This window comes from Leptinotarsa decemlineata, unplaced genomic scaffold (assembly GCF_025532065.1).
Source record: "Leptinotarsa decemlineata unplaced genomic scaffold, Ldec_3_MD MMD2_tig00000591_RagTag_RagTag, whole genome shotgun sequence".
In the NCBI taxonomy this organism is placed as follows: Eukaryota; Metazoa; Arthropoda; class Insecta; order Coleoptera; family Chrysomelidae; genus Leptinotarsa; species Leptinotarsa decemlineata.
The window spans coordinates 2,347,896-2,364,788 of NW_027412552.1; the positions used below are offsets into that span (position 1 = coordinate 2,347,896).

Sequence of the window (16,893 nt, forward strand, 5' to 3'; positions counted from 1 at the left end):
CATATTTCTTCGGCTACTGCAATCAAGCATTCTTTTATCATTTCTCCATCGGTGAATGGTTTGCCACGTTTTTCGATTTCAAGAGCCACACGAAAGCTGGCGCGAGTTGCAGACTCTTGTTCAGTATTCGCTTTGGTAAACAAAGATTGCTGCGATTTGAGTCCGCGTTTCAAAGCTTCAAATTTTTTTTTCCGCAAACTTCCTGTATACTTGGAGTAACTTTGAAGATGTTTCGATTCATAGTGTCGTTTAATGTTATAGTCTTTGAGAACAGCTATGGTTTCATTACAAATTAAACATAGCGCCTTATTACTGGACTCAATCACAAAATACTGAAAGTTCCATTTTTCTTGGAACGTTCTGCATTCACTGTCGATTTTTCGCTTCTTTTCCATACTAACAAATCACACATAAAAACAATAAGTCAAATCAAAATACTGTTATTGACGGGTGTTACTTTATTTCGCAATAAACAGTTTCGCTTCCTTCGCCTTTCCTACGCAGACTAACTCGCAGTTGCGCCGCTAGCCTTTTTATATGCAATTATTACTGCCATCTCGAGGTGATCGGAATACCCTAGCTAGAACCAGAACTTTCTCGAACCAACGCGGTAATTCCAAATATTTAATTACGCCTAATGCCACCTAGCGGGTAGCTGAAAAAGATAGAACATAGTAACCACTACTTGCCACTAGATGTCGTTAAGTGTCACAATACACAATAATAATTGAAATGCAAAAAAAACGTAAGTTTGCTTAGGTCACGCACTTTGCGACTATCCTAGTCTAGAAATATAGTTAAGGGCAGAAATTGGCCCTTGGAACAAACTGAAAAAATCATTATGGCCCGAAGGCGTCAAAGTTTGGAGACCCCTGTTCTAGATTGACCTCTTCTCCCCGTAAAGGTTTGAAATGTTGAATCTAAGGTTCTCACGGATAGGAATACGTGTTTTGATCCGTGTTCTGAGTTATTATCCTTACTGGGATTGATATCACGACGTTTTGACAAAGTATCATTTGTCTTCTTCTGGTGATTTTTGTAAAGTGTTCGGAAGAACAGAAGAACAATATCTATAGCAGCAGCAGATCGTGTAAGGACATCCTACTTCCGATCACGTAACAAACATCACTTTACCTATATAGTACGGAGGGGATGTTGGCTTGAAGTATGTTTATTGCAAAACAATTTTTAATAAAACTAAAAGCAAAACGTAGAAATCGAAGAGGAAAAAATATTGAGACGACTTGCTAAAATATAAACAGTTATGATTCTGATGCGCCACTGACATAAAGTGAACAAAGAATGTTTCCGATTTAGGGTCGCGGTTCCTGATTTGTGCGAACACTTTGAAAATTGCTTTTCAGCGGGTTTTTTACTACTGAAACTTTAATATATTTATAAAAACCCCTTCGGTCCCACAATATATCTTTATTTCGTCGATATTTTAACATTCTTGAGCACTTTTTCCGACTTCGATTCTATTAGTCGATAAAGTCGACCCTATTTTCTCGCCTTTTGTTGACGCTATTGGTGCGTATCTAAAAAAATTCAACCTGTGGCTGCCAAACAATTTCTATCGAACTTGCAGATAGTTTTTTTTGTTCCGTATCGGTCTTCTTCCGACACACTCTTATCGTCCTTGATAATGACGCACCATTCCAATTGAATGCAAACACAACATTAATAGATACACAGAGATTGAAATTATTTTTGCCGCGGAACTGGCGACCCACTTTGATATATTCCTCGTAAATTGATTCACGTGGTTGTAATAACTTTTTATTTTGACTCTCGGATCAGGCTTGACGAATGACAACACGATCCCGAGAATATGAAACTCGCAACATGATATTGAAATGAAAATTTCACTGGCAAAGCCATTGCAGACTTTTATAAGGAATGCCATTTCAATTGAATTTACTGTTACATTTCATTTATTCAAACGTTTCTCTTTTTCGATATCATTTCCGTGAGTTTTATCCACAACTTTTGTCAATAGTAATACCACAAGAACTCAAAATTTTATCGATTAATTTCCATTTTTAAAGAAAATTTAGTAATTTAGTAAGATCATGAGAGCCAATAGCATGATCAATTGTATCTCTTGCTGGGTTTTGAAACTTCTTTCGAGTGAAGTTAATTCCAATTTTGATTATTTCATAGCTAATCATGAAATTCAATAAAGTACAGGGTGTTCGTTTCCAAATTTAACTTTCTATATTTGTTTCATATACCAAGGTACGACCCATTTCTAGAAAACTTCTTCATATACAGGGCTTTTCATGATGAGCGTTAATTAGCCGTTTCTGGCAAACTGTTCAACGGATCAACCTGAAAATTCCACAGTATGCATAAGTCAATATGACCTACACGCCTGAAATATTTTAGACGAAGTGGCGTTGTCGCTTCTACTGTAAAGTAGCGGCTTCTTTGATTTTTCAAATGGAACACCCCGTATATAATATCATATTATGATTCATTATCACTTTGTCAACAAATTCATATACTATTTTCCTATACTTAGGAACCGTTTAGAAGATATAAATTAATTTCGATATTTTTTTTACCAAACATGAACTTTTATAAATGCTGATAATCTTGAACTCTCTTGCACTAAAACGATCAAATTTGAAATGGAGTGGAGTGATACATATTTTCATTTGCCTCATACAGGGTCTTCAAAAAATGCAGATACTTTGATCTCATGAAAAAATGAGTGGAACTCAATTTTTTCAAATGGAACACCCTGTATATTTCAACATTTTTAAGCTCTACATCCAATTTTAGATTAATTTTGTTCAGATAATACTATTTCTATTTTGAACCGTTTTCGAGATAAACTGTTTCAAACGGAAATTGACATGGTTTCCTTGTTCATCACTCATTTTTGTAAAACAGATTTCGTTTGATTTTTCCCAATTAGTCACAGATAATACAATGAAAAGATAATTATTAAAATACTCCTCAACCATCGAATGAAACTTCTCTTCAAACGATAGTTTTATTAACGCTGAAACACGAACTGAAAATAATAAACCCATAAATTAATGAGTTAATTTAATCGTCAGTGTATTTCAGAATATGTTCAAACACATCTCCACCTTCACTTAAACAAACATGTAATCTCTTCAAAAGATTGTCATGTGTAGCGCTTCTGATCAAGTCTGGAGTCAAACTATTGAAAGTAGTTGTAACTCTCGATTTCATACCTTCCATTGTTGTTATTGGAGTAGAGTAAACCATATTTTTAATGAAACCCCACACGAAATAATCTAATGGATTGCCATCTGGTGTTCTAGGAGACCAACGAAAAGGTCCATTATTACCAATCCATCTCGCTCGTCAGCTTCGCTGACTGAATGAGAATTATGGGGTGAAGCACAATCCATTTGGTACCATACACGTTCTCTTCCTGGTCTATTATTTAAAATCATTTGAATTCCATTCCTCAGTAAATCTTCATATTTTGATGCATTCAAATTATCATCATAAAACTCGATATAAAAAATTGACTCATTCTTTATGGCACAAAATACATTGAACTGCCATCTTTCTTGAAAACCCCTTTGGCGGACAACATGGGGATTTTCTGGCGCCCAATAATGACTGTTGTGTCTATTGAAAACTCCATTTTTTGTGAACTTGACCTCATCTGTCCATATGATATTGTCAAGGAAATGTTCATCCTCTTGAGTCTTGACAAGTAACCATTCAAAGAATTCCACTCTACGAGATAAATCAGTCTCTTTCAAATGTTGGACACAGTAGAACTTATAGGGATGCCATTTATGCTTATTAGGAATTCGACAAATTGTCACGTAGGGTATACCTATCTCCCTTTCAGCCTCGTGCAGAGAAACATTTGGAAATGCATGAAAGTATCCCAAAACTATTATACCATTGTTATCATCATCCACTTTAGTCTTCTTGCGAATGATTTTTGGACGGAAGGTTCCATTCAACCTACAGTTTTTTAGTAGTCGATTTATCACATTATTATTCGGCTTCGGAAGTTGTGGATATCTTTCATGAAATACACGACAGGTTCTACTTGCAAGTCTATTGCACTCACCATAAATTATTAATAAATTCAAGAAATCTTCATTACTGTAACCTAATCTTGACATTATTCTATTATAATTGGTAGCTATCACAATCAGTCAAAACCACCAACGAAAGTCTGACGTTAAATAATTGGTTTATTTATTTTTCCAAAGCACACTATTAAAAAATATTAATGTGTACTGTTGTACGTTACAGACCAATACCTCAATGTATACAAATTGTAACTTTTTCTAAGGTAGGTACATACCAATTTCGAATTGACTGATCTGAGACAGTTAAAAAACTGGATCAAAAAGAAATATTACTAAGTATAAAAAAAAGTTGAATATCCAAAATGAGTGATGAATTCAAAAAAACGAGCAAGAAAACCACGTCAGTTCCGTTTAAAACAGTTTATCTCGAAAACGCTTCAAAATAGAAATAGTATTATCTGGACAAAGTTAATCCAAAATTGGATGTTGAGCTCAAAAATGTTGAAATATACCGGGTGTTCCATTTGTTCATGAGATCAAAGTATATGCATTTTTTGAAGACCCTGTATGAGGCAAATGAAAATATGACTCGGAGTGAAGATCCTTATAGTATCACTCCACTTCATTTCAAATTTGATCGTTTTAGTGCAAGAGAGTTCAAGATTATCACCATTTATAAAAGTTCATGTTTGGTAAGAAAAATATCGAAATCAATTTATATCTTCTAAACGGTAATAGATAGGTATAGGGAAATAGTATATGAATTTGTTGACAAAGTGATAATGAATCATAATATGATATTATATACGGGGTGTTCCATTTGAAAAATCAAAGAAGCCGCTACTTTATAGTAGAAGCGACAACGCCGCTTCGTCTGTAATATTTTAGGCGTGTAGGTCATATTGATTTATGCATACTGTGAAATTTTCAGGTTGATTCGTTAAATAGTTTGTCAGAAACGGCTAATTAACGCTCATCATGAAAAGCCCTGTATTCAAATTGAAAGGGGCAATCATTTGGAAGAGATTACTTTTTGGAAAAGAGAAGTTTTGACTTTGTACTTCTCAAAAAACTAACTGTATACAAAGATGTGTAAATCATGCAAAGAAGTAACTTTCAGACACGAACTGGAAGAAAAAGTCGACTCGAAACTCTGAATTACACGAAAAACATTCGTGATGGAATCGAATCAGATATCATTCACAGGATTCCTACACACATTTATTGTATCTAGATGGAGAAGTAGAAAGCCAAAATCCTTCTGTCTTCATATTGTTCATAAACATGTGCTATCTTCTGAAAGAATGTATTAAATGCTGAGTCATGTGAAGGTCTGTCAGGTAAACTCAATTCTTTGATTATGTTCAATTAAGAAATTCAAAAATTATTTCAGATCTTCACAATTTTGATTCAATCTAGTAAAAATATCATCAATATATCCTTTTTGTACTTTATGGAGCAAGCATTTGATTTTCAAAGAAGTAAAAGATGAGATAAAATGCTAACAACCATTTTGTTTTATTTTTCAGATTGTGGAAATTCAAAATATCCGATGGTCAAGAAAAATGTCTCCAAAAGGTATATTACAAATGGTGAGTAATGGCTTGGCATTTTTATTTCCTTATTAATACCGATGTTCATTTCAATACCTTTAATTCAAATGACGGAATCTTGTGAATTCTTGTGGACATCGTGTCCGCCTACCTGGTGTAAATCATGTTTTCCCCCGCGCTTTCAACTGATGGTTGCTGTTTCCATAAATCCTCCGATATTGATTTTCATTCAGCCATGCATTTCGGATGACGAACAGGCTCTGGTTATTAATTCTAATACCGAAAGGAAAATGAGAAATGGGAAACGACCCAGTTGACCGGTACAAATAGGAAAAATTAACGAGTGGCCGTCAAGCCGACTGATCCTTTCACAAGGGAAATATGTCGTTTTCTGCGAAAAACTTATTGCCCAGATATAGGTAATGGAAAAATAACAGTACCGTAGCTTACAATAATCTTTATAAATGGGAACAGTGACTGTCGGTGGTCTTTGGAGGGGAACATTCGACGAAATTGTGGTGGTTTGTTACTATTTCCCTTTCTATGAAGGATTCTTAATGGTGTTTTGAGATAGAAGTATTTATAGCCGTATGAAAAGGGACACTTTTTTAAATACTTTCTCTGAAAGAGATAACAGTGTGTAACAACGAAAACTTAACAGAGCCGATTTTGAGTATAAAAAGTAAGATTTTTAAAAAAGCTCGGACACGTCGATTTCTAATTAAAGGGGGACACCTTTTAGACTAATCAGATTTTTTGTAGTACGCACCCCCTCGGGGGGTGCTTCCGACGACCCTTATTTAGAAAAGGAAACTAGGTCGAGTGGCACCTTGTTTTAAAGGTCTTTCGAATACCTTTACAACTCTGTCAAGAGAAAATTTTTGTAACGATTAGTTTTCGAGATAATTTGAAGTTGAAATTGCCATGTTAATAATACATTAGACAGACCACTCGTTACTTGTATGCCTAAATAAAAAAAAATCGAGCAGTTCTTCTTATCAGTTTTTTGTTAAATAATTTTTTTTTTTTAAATCAATACCCACTCCTCTTCTTCCAGTTTTCATTAGTACATCGTTCAATTGTTTTGTTTAGACGGGTCGTGTATTGTTATTTGTTTAAAAATGCCTTACACTACTGTTGAAAGGGTTTCAGTTATTGCTTTATTTTTTTTGGCAACGACCAAAATGCTAATAGAACATCAATTTTATTTAACGAGCAAAACCCTGGTAAACACCTAAGCAGAAATCACGTTCTGGATTTGCTCACAAAATTCAGGGAGACAGGTTCGGTTTTAAATAAGAAAAGAAATGTTCAGAGAAGGGTAGTGAATGACGATAATGCGATTGGAGTGATTGGTCAAGTCATCGCCAATCCCAGGTTAAGTACCAGAGGTTTATCAGCAATGGCCGGAATAAGCCATATGAGCGCATGGAGAATCCTTAAAAACCACAAATTCCATCCTTACAAAATTAAACTTGTTCATGGACTCAATGAGGATGATTTTGACCGAAGACAGGAGTTTTGTGAGGGCATGAGTGAGATATTAATGCAAAATCCCGAGCTGCTTTATAACATCTGTTTTTCGGACGAAAGCTCATTTTATTTAAAAGGTTGCGTGAACCGTCACAATTGCCGTTATTGGTCTGATGAAAACCCAAGCCAATACGCAGAAATACATACCCAACATCTCCAAAAGTTGAATGTCTGGGCCGAAATATTAGGCAATCATGTTATAGGTCCATTTTTCATTGATGGAAATTTAACCGGTGATTCTTATTTACAACTTCTTGAAGAGGCAATACAACCTCGTATAGTTGAAATAATTGAACAGAATCCAAGATGTCAAGATGAATTTACCCATTTTCAACAAGACGGTGCACCACCTCATTATGCCCAGCAGGTTTGAAATTTTTTGAATAATCATTTTGAAGGACAATTGATTGGCAGAAGAAGTCCAATTGAATGGCCAGCACGATCACCAGATTTAACACCACTGGACTACTTTTTGTGGGGATATTTAAAGTCTAAAGTTTATGCTACACAGCCAGCCAATTTGGATGAATTACGTCGTAGAATTATTGATGAATGCCGAGCTATAACTCCTGAGATGTTGAATAATGTAAGAGCAAAATTCGAACAAAATCTTTATTGTTGCATGGAGCAAAATGGCGCACATTTTGAAAATTTACTCTAAATTTCCTATGTGAGTTACCCTTATTAGGTGTTACTTTTTTTCAAGATAGTCGATGAATATTATACCATGCGCATCCCAAAATACTGATGCCATAACCTGCCAGCGGACAGTTGCGCCTTTGCACGCTTTGGAGTCGGTTCACCACGTGCAGTCCACTCAGATGACGGTGGTTTTGATTCTGGTGTGAAATGATGGAGCTATGTTTCATCCATTGTCACATATCGACACTTAAATTAGGGTTTTTTATGGTGAAACAGCTTCAAACACTGCCCCGAATCATCAATTCGTTGTTATTTTTTTTTATTGTGAGCTCGCGCGCCATAAACTCTCAACAGATACCCAGATATGTCCAACACGTTCCTTTGGTATCTTCAGAGCCTCAGCTATCTCTATCAACTTCACTTTACGGTCATCAAAAATATTTGTGAACATTTATTTTTGTCGATAACAACCTCTTTGGGGCATCCTCTCCATGCATCGTTCTCGATACTGGAATTTGTCCGTTCAACTCAGAAATATTTACAGATGAAGAATTTTTGAGTTCTTTTGTGAATGACAGGGAAAACACTGACAACAACCTCGTCGAAACGAATCATGCAACTGCTAACATGTCTGATGTACCATCTTCACCTGCTTTACCTGGAAATGACGCCATTGAAACACATACTACAATTGTTGATACGTCTGCAACACCATCTTCGTCTACCTTACCTGAAAATAACCCTACCACAACAAATCCTGCAACTGCTGACGTGTCTGCTACGCCATCTTCGTCTACCTTATCTGGAAATAATCACACCGAAACGAACATGACTATGACTGCTGCGTTCACCTCAACTACACCTTCGGGATCTGAATTAAAGAGTTTTAAAGATGTGAGGTCGTATCCGAAGGCAGCCTCAAGAGAATCAACTGCTAGAGGAAGAAAGAAGGGTTCAACCAAAATTTCAACTGATACACCAGTGCAAGCCATAGTAAATGAATATAAAGCTGGACAAGAGAAAAAATCGCAAAGCAAGAGCAAAAACTGTTAAACGAAATTTGCAACCCAAAGATCAAGATAGTTAAAACCTCAGAATGCTACCTCAGCTACCTGACACTTCGGATTCAGATTTGAATTTATTTGAAAAAATATTATGGTCAAATGGTAAAATTTGTATGAAACAAGTTTCTGACAGCCTCTTCAAATGGCCAGTAAAGGATAACATCAGTGAAATAGCCAGATACCAAGTTGTGAAAAAACTTCCTAAGCCAAAAAATGAAGTCATCTTCAAAGAGGGTTATAAGTTCAGAATTTGTTAAATCGTTACGAAGAGTTAATATTGAATATACACTTTTTGTACTTAACAATACTGAATTTTCTATCATTATTTAGGAACAAATTATTCTGTTATAATCAATTTAGTTTGAGTTAAGGTAATAAACACTAATTATTATTCCCTGTGGTTTAAATAGAGATTGAAGAGTAGTAATTATTTTTAAGAGCAAATGACTGATATAATTAGGTTCAAGTATTAAGAGTTAAGGTGAGAACTAATTTAAATTTGTTAATTTGTCAAATTATAGCCAAGTCTTAGCCAAATGGTTGAATTTCCGATGTTTATGTTGAGAGAAATGTCTGACTAAATAGAACTAAAAGTGAAAAAAGCTAATAAATACTTACCTACTAATAAATGAAAACATTTGTTTAATTTTTTTTTCACAAAATAAAGGTTAATTTCAATAAATTTGTTTGTATTTTATTCTACCTTGACTTTGATTGTCACATCTCATTAACTAGTTGTATACTAGTCTTCCTAGTTGGTAGTATCAAATCTTCCATACATCAGGGAGATTTGTTCCCCCCTGATCAAGTCATCCACATAGTGAGGTACAGTCTCCCAGAATATGGGACACATGGTACATTTTCGGACCTCCCGTTTTTTTTTTGAACACAACATGATTTTTCAATGAACGCTTAAAGCCGTTTTTAAGCTAATTCCTAGATAAATTATGCATAAATAAATTAAAAAAAATTATAAACTCTTTCGGTACTTAAATTAATGCTCAAAAACAAAAGGGGGATCAAGTGTCCCTCTTCTCCCCTACTCATTTCACCTTATTTAACCTAAGCAAACCATTTCTCAACGGTTGATTTTTCTGGTGCAAAGTCAGAGTAATGTTTATCAAGCCAAGCCTTGGCTTCAACAGTATTTTTTTCCAAAAAAAAGCAATGCTTTATTAACACACAGAAATCATTTTCATTCATTTGCTTCAAACTTATGAAAGTTGCATCAAAATGTTCTATCCCACAATTTAATAGTCCGACAGCTGTGAAATTTTTACACGTGTCTTTTGAAGGTCAGGGTTAACTGAAAATCCCATGGATTCAATACTAGTAGCGCCATCTGTGCATTAGCCTACAAAAAGGACAACAAATCGATTGTCTACAAGCTAAAATGTGACTCGTGCCCAAAAGGTTCTATTGGTAGAACATCTAGAAATTTCAAAACCAGAATCTCCGAACACGAAACAAGTTTTGAATTGAATAACACCAATTCAACCTATGCTTAGAAAACAACCACGACTTAGGCGTACATATAGACAATAAAGGACAAAAATTGAACATGCTAGAATCCCTGGAAATTAATAAAAGTAAACAATCAAATTTTCTATTAATTAATCTCTCACTACTGTTGAATTTATTTTCATGAAAAATTTCCTACAATTAGTCGAATCATTCTTAAAACGACCATTCCCAATCAGACGTCTTTATTAATCAAGGTCGTCAATTTGTATCTATACATTGCATTTTTAAGAAAATATGAAAGATATTGTAAAACAATTTGATGAACCGTTAACTGATCAAGCTACTGTATAGCGAAACTTGTTTAAAATAAATTGATAGATGTAGCCGTTACTACGTGGTAGAAAATCATAATGAAGAAACGAGAAATGAAAATGTCTATGTTCTTTGCCACTTTTATTTATATCTAACTTTACTGCAGTTTCGTTCTATGCGGACATTTTCAAACTTATAAAATAAACTTATTGCAAGTTTATTGTATACTTATACCGGTATTATGGATTTTTTTTGCCAAAAACAACACTGTAATCATGCGTCAGCCACCGTATTCACCAGATTTGGTTTCCTACCACTTTTTCCTGTTCTGGAGATTGAAAAAAACCATAAAAAGACGGCGTTTTGCGACGACTGAGGAAATGAAAACCGAATCGCTAAGAGAGCTCAAGGACATAAAAAAAAGTGCATATCAGAACTGCTTGGAGGATTGAAAGAAACGCTGGCAAAAGTGTATTATATCTGAGGGAGACTACTTTGAAGGGGGCAAAGTAGGAATTGATGAATGAATAAATATTTTTGAGGAAAATGAAAATTCACTTAATTTTTTTACACACCCCGTATCGTAAATATTTGTAATAAATATCATGAATGGAATCATTGAATTTCACCAAATAACGAATCGGGTGTTTACAAAATCCTTGAATTATAAGTAACATGTTTCCAAGTTTTATACAGTGTGTAACAACGAAAACTTAACAGAGCCGATTTTGAATATAAAAAGCGTGCAAAGGCGCAACTGTCCGCTGGCAGGTTATGGCATCAGTATTTTGGGATGCGCATGGTATAATATTCATCGACTATCTTGAAAAAAGAAAATCATCAGCAGCAACTTTTAAATATCGTTATTGGAGCGTTTGAAAGCCGAAATAGCGAAAAAACGACTCCATTTGGAGAAAAATAAAGTGCTGTTTTATCAAGACAAGGCACCGTGTCACAAATCAATGAAAACGATGGCAAAATTGCATGAATTGGGCTTCGAATTGCTTCCGTATCCACCATATTCTTTAGACCCGCCCCTCTCCAGCGACATTTTTTGGTTCTCAGACATCAAGTAAATGTTCGCTGGAAAGAAATTTAGCTCCGATGAAGAGGTAATCATCGAAAGTGAGGCCTATTCTGAGGCTAAAGATAAATCCTACTATGAAAATGGTATCGAAAAACTGTATGGCCACTATAATCGTTGCATCGCCCTCGTTGCATATAATATGAATTGATTTGAAATCCCTGAAAAAAAAAAAATAAAAGATTAACCGAAAATAACAATTTTTATTTTATTCAGGGATTTCAAATCAATTCATATTATATTAGACAATGGAAGTCCGAACTGATGAAGTACTCTACGAAACATTGTCAACCACCTTCAAACAAATGGTGTCATTAGTTTTCATGCTATGCTGATGTTTTGTTTAGTTAGTAATATTTACTTATCTTTTAAGATGCCTTTTCTGTGAGGATTGAAATTATGAAACTTGTTAAGTTTGGGACTTTTAGAAGTTTGAGGTTATAATTTGAAAAAAAGTCTGTACTGTAATACTTTGTTTAATAATAGCTTCTCCAAGGACACCTCCAAATCAAGTCGTAAGGGTTAATATAGTGTAAGGGATCGGAAAATGTAACGGAGAGGATTCGGTCGTCATTAAAGGAGTCCTTACAATGAAAACCTTTATGGGGCCATCATTCATTCTCACGTAGGAATTCCCTCGAAACCCTTCTAGAATTAATTCGCGTAGAAGACCGGATGGAACAATCGAACAACGAACAAACAAGTTAATTTTAGATCTTTTTGCGTTTTACCATTCCGCTAAACGATTTCCGTGTGAATTATGAATAAATGGAAATCTGTGATAACAAAGGGTAGTTAACCTGCCGGGGGTTTCAATTTTCAACGACGGACTAGACGAAATTTGAATATTTGAGAACCGGAAGAAATTGGCCGATAATTTGTGTCTTCAAAGAAGGTTGATTCACAATATTTTCATCGAATGAATTTGCACTGAGAAAACTAAGAATTCCAAAGATAGGTACCGTTTATTTTACTCATGTTTTTATTTAAACTATTAAGATTTTTTTCAAACTTTTGAAGACGTACTATTAGTCATTTATTATGAAAATATATTGTAAATTAAAAGTTCCCCTCCATGTCTGCCTGCCTGCCTGTTTTTCTGTCTGTTTGTCTATCTGTCTGAACACGATAAACTAAAAAACTACCAAACGGATTCCATACGGTTTTCACTAAAGCAGCGAGCGATTCAAGAGAAAGTTTTATGTGTACAATTAATTAATGTTTTGTATGTGTTGGTTTGAAATATAACTATATTAGCGGTGAGAAGTCAGATCGGTGGTTAGAACTGGGGAGCTTTCACTACATATGATGTTATAAGTCTACAAAAAGTCCTATTTTTTGGGTAACTTATACCTTTTTTTAATTTTCAGACTAATGGTTACATATGTTGTGGTAATTTGTAAGCTGACATAGAAAAAACAGGTTTCTCGATAAAATTTGATTTCATTATTCAATATAGTTGCTTTCGATGGCGATACACAGATTATAAAGGTCATACAATTTTTCGATACCATTTTTTATAGTACGATTTGTCTTTACCCTCAACATTGGCCTCAGTTTCGACAACTATCTCTTCGTACGAGAATTCTCTTGAGGTCTGAGAACAGGAAAAAATCGCTGAGGGCCAGATCTGGAGAATACGGTGGACGCGGAAGGAATTCATGCTATTTTGTCATCGTTTTCATTGATTCGTGACAAGGTATATTGTCTTGATAAAACATCATTAATTTCTTTTTCTTCGAACAACTTGGAACAGCTTCCTACACTGCTCAGAATCATCAATTTGTTGTTGTTTTTAGTCGATTGTGAGTTCACGCGGCTCCCACATTGAACAGAGCTTCCGCATACCCAAATACAGGGCTTTTCATGATGAGCGTTAATTAGCCGTTTCTGACAAACTATTTAACGGATCAACCTGAAAATTTCACAGTCTGCATGAATCAATATGACCTACACGCTTCAGACGAAGCGGCGTTGTCGCTTCTACTATAAAGTAGCGGCTTCTTTGATTTTTCAAATAGAACACCCCGTATTTAATATCATATTATGATTCATTATCACTTCGTCAACAAATTCATATACTATTTCCCTATACCTATCTATTACCGTTTAGAAGATATAAATTGATTTCGATATTTTTCTTACCAAACATGAACTTTTATCAATGCTGATAATCTTGAACTCTCTTGCACTAAAACGATCAAATTTGAAATGGAGTGGAGTGATACTATGAGGATCTTCACTCCGAGTCATATTTTCATTTGCCTCATACAGGGTCTTCAAAAAATGCAGATACTTTGATCTCATGAAAAAATGAGTGGAACTCAATTTTTTCAAATGGAACACCCTGTATATTTCAACATTTTTGAACTCGACATCCAATTTTAGATTAACTTTGTTCAGATAATACTATTTCTCTTTTGAACCGTTTTCGAGATAAACTGTTTCAAACGGAAACTGACGTGGTTTTCTTGCTCGTTTTTTTGAATTCATCACTTATTTTGGATATTCAACAGTACACATTAATATTTTTTAATAGTATGCTTTGGAAAAATAAATAAATCAATAATTTAACGTCATACTTTCATTAGTGGTTTTGACTGATTGTGATAGCTACCAATTATAATAGAATAATGTCAAGATTAGGTTACAGTAATGAATATCTTTTGAATTTATTAATAATTTATGGTGAGTGCAATAGAATTGCAAGTAGAACACGCCGAGTATTTCATGAAAGATATCCACAACTCCCGAAGCCGAATAATAATGTGATAAATCGACTACTAAAAAACTGTAGGTTGAATGGAACCTTCCGTCCAAAATCCATTCGTAAGAAGACTAAAGTGGATGATGATGACAATGGTATAACAGTTTTGGGATGCTTTCATGCATTTCCAAATGCTTCTCTGCACGAGGCTGAAAGGGAGATAGATATACCCTACGTGACAATTTGTCGAATTCTTAATAAGCATAAATGGCATCCCTATAAGTTCTACTGTGTCCAACATTAGAAAGAGACTGATTTACCTCGTAGAGTGGAATTCTTTGAATGGTTACTTGTCAAGACTCAAGAGGATGAACATTTCCTTGACAATATCATCTGGACAGATGAGGCCAAGTTCACAAAAAATGGAGTTTTCAATAGACACAACAGTCATTATTGGGTGCCAGAAAATCCCCATGTTGTCCGCCAAAGGGGTTTTCAAGAAAGATGACAATTCAATGTATTTTGTGCCATAAAGAATGAGTCAGTTTTTTATGTCGAGTTTTATGATGATAATTTGAATGCATCAAAATATGAAGATTTACTGAGGAATGGAATTCAAATGAAAAATCATTATTTAAAAAAATAATAGACCAGGAAGAGAACGTGTATGGTACCAAATGGATGGTGCTCCACCCCATAATTCTCATTCAGTCAGCGAAGCTATAACCGAAATCTTCGAAGACAGATGGATTGGTAATAATGGACCTTTTCGTTGGCCTCCTAGAACACCAGATGGCAATCTATTAGATTATTTCGTGTGGGGTTTCATTAAAGGTATGGTTTACTCTATTCCAATAACAACAATGGAAGATATGAAATCGAGAGTTACAACTGCTTTCAATAGTTTGACTCCAGACTTGATCAGAAGCGCTACACATGACAATCTTTTGAAGAGATTACATTTTTGTTTAAGTAGCGGTGGAGATATGTTTGAACATATTCTGAAATACACTGACGATTAAATTAACTCATTAATTTATGGGTTTATTATTTTCAGTTCATGTTTCAGCGTTAATAAAACTATTGTTTGAAGAGAAGTTTCATTCGATGGTTGAGGAGTATTTTAATAATTATCTTATCATTGTGTGTGACTAATTGAGAAACATCAAACGAAATCTGTTTTACAAAAATGGGTGATGAACAAGGAAACCATGTCGATTTCCGTTTGAAACAGTTTATCTTGAAAACGGTTCAAAATAGAAATAGTATTATCTGAACAAAGTTAATCTAAAATTGGATGTAGAGCTCAAAAATGTTGAAATATACAGGGTGTTCCATTTGAAAAAGTATCTGCATTTTTTAAAGACCCTGTATGAGGCAAATGAAAATATGACTCGGAGTGAAGATCCTCATAGTATCACTCCACTCCATTTTAAATTTGATCGTTTTAGTGCAAGAGAGTTCAAGATTATCAGCATTTATAAAAGTTCATGTTCGGTAAAAAAAATATCGAAATTAATTTATATCTTCTAAACGGTAATAGATAGGTATAGAGAAATAGTATATGAATTTGTTGACAAAGTGATAATGAATCATAATATGATATTATATACGGGGTGTTCCATTTGAAAAATCAAAGAAGCCGCTACTTTATAGTAGAAGCGACAACGCCGCTTCGTCCAAAATATTTCAGGCGTGTGGGTCATATTGACTTATGCATACTGTGGAATTTTCAGGTTGATCCGTTGAATAGTTTGCCAGAAACGGCTAATTAACGCTCATCATGAAAAGGCCTGTATTCATGCAACACGTTCCTTTGATGTCTTTCGAGCCTCAGCTATCTCTATAAACTTCACTTTGCTGTCATCCAAAATTATTTTGTGAACTTTTTTTATGTTTTCGTCGGTAACAGCCTCTTTTGGGCGTCCACTGCGTGCGTAGTCCTCGATGCTCATTTCACCTCATTTAAACTTAATAAACCACTTCTCAACGATTGATTTTCTTGGTGCTAAGTTAGAATGATGTTTACCAAACCAAGCCTTGGCTTCAACAGTATTTTTTTCGTCAAAAAGCAATGCTCTATCAACATTTTATTCAAACTACCAGAAGTTGCTTCACTGAAATTGTTCTATTCCCTAAACTAATGGTCCGACAGCTGTGAAATTTGGATGTGTCTTTTGAAGGTTAGGGTTAACTTAAAATCATATGGATTCAATACCAGTAGCGCCATCTGTGTGTCAGCTTATGAATTTTCCAGCCCACCTACATATTATGTATTGATTTATCTTGGTTTATTAATAAAATTGATAGTTGTGAACATAATTTTGCCTAGAAGAATTTTATGTTATTATTATCAGTTACTAGCTGACGTACCCGGCTTTTCAGGTGGCTTGGGGATCCTGAATTATAAGTTTTACGCAGTTGAAAGTGGAAATACATTTAGAAAATTTGAAAGCGTTTCTTGTATTATTTTGATTATGTAGTCGTAATTGTGGTC

The 16,893-nt window shown here is 34.7% G+C and overlaps 1 long non-coding RNA gene across 2 annotated transcripts in view; it reads left to right on the plus strand.

Annotated features, from left to right (window-relative positions):
- The window catches only part of LOC111512596 (uncharacterized), a 67,458-nt gene extending 61,829 nt beyond the window's left edge, over nt 1-5,629 (plus strand). For both annotated transcript variants that reach the window (XR_012465282.1, XR_002723089.2), the window contains one exon: nt 5,567-5,629. This is a non-coding gene — a long non-coding RNA (uncharacterized lncRNA). The remainder of the gene's footprint in view (nt 1-5,566) is intronic.
- The last annotated feature ends 11,264 nt before the right edge of the window (nt 5,630-16,893 follow it).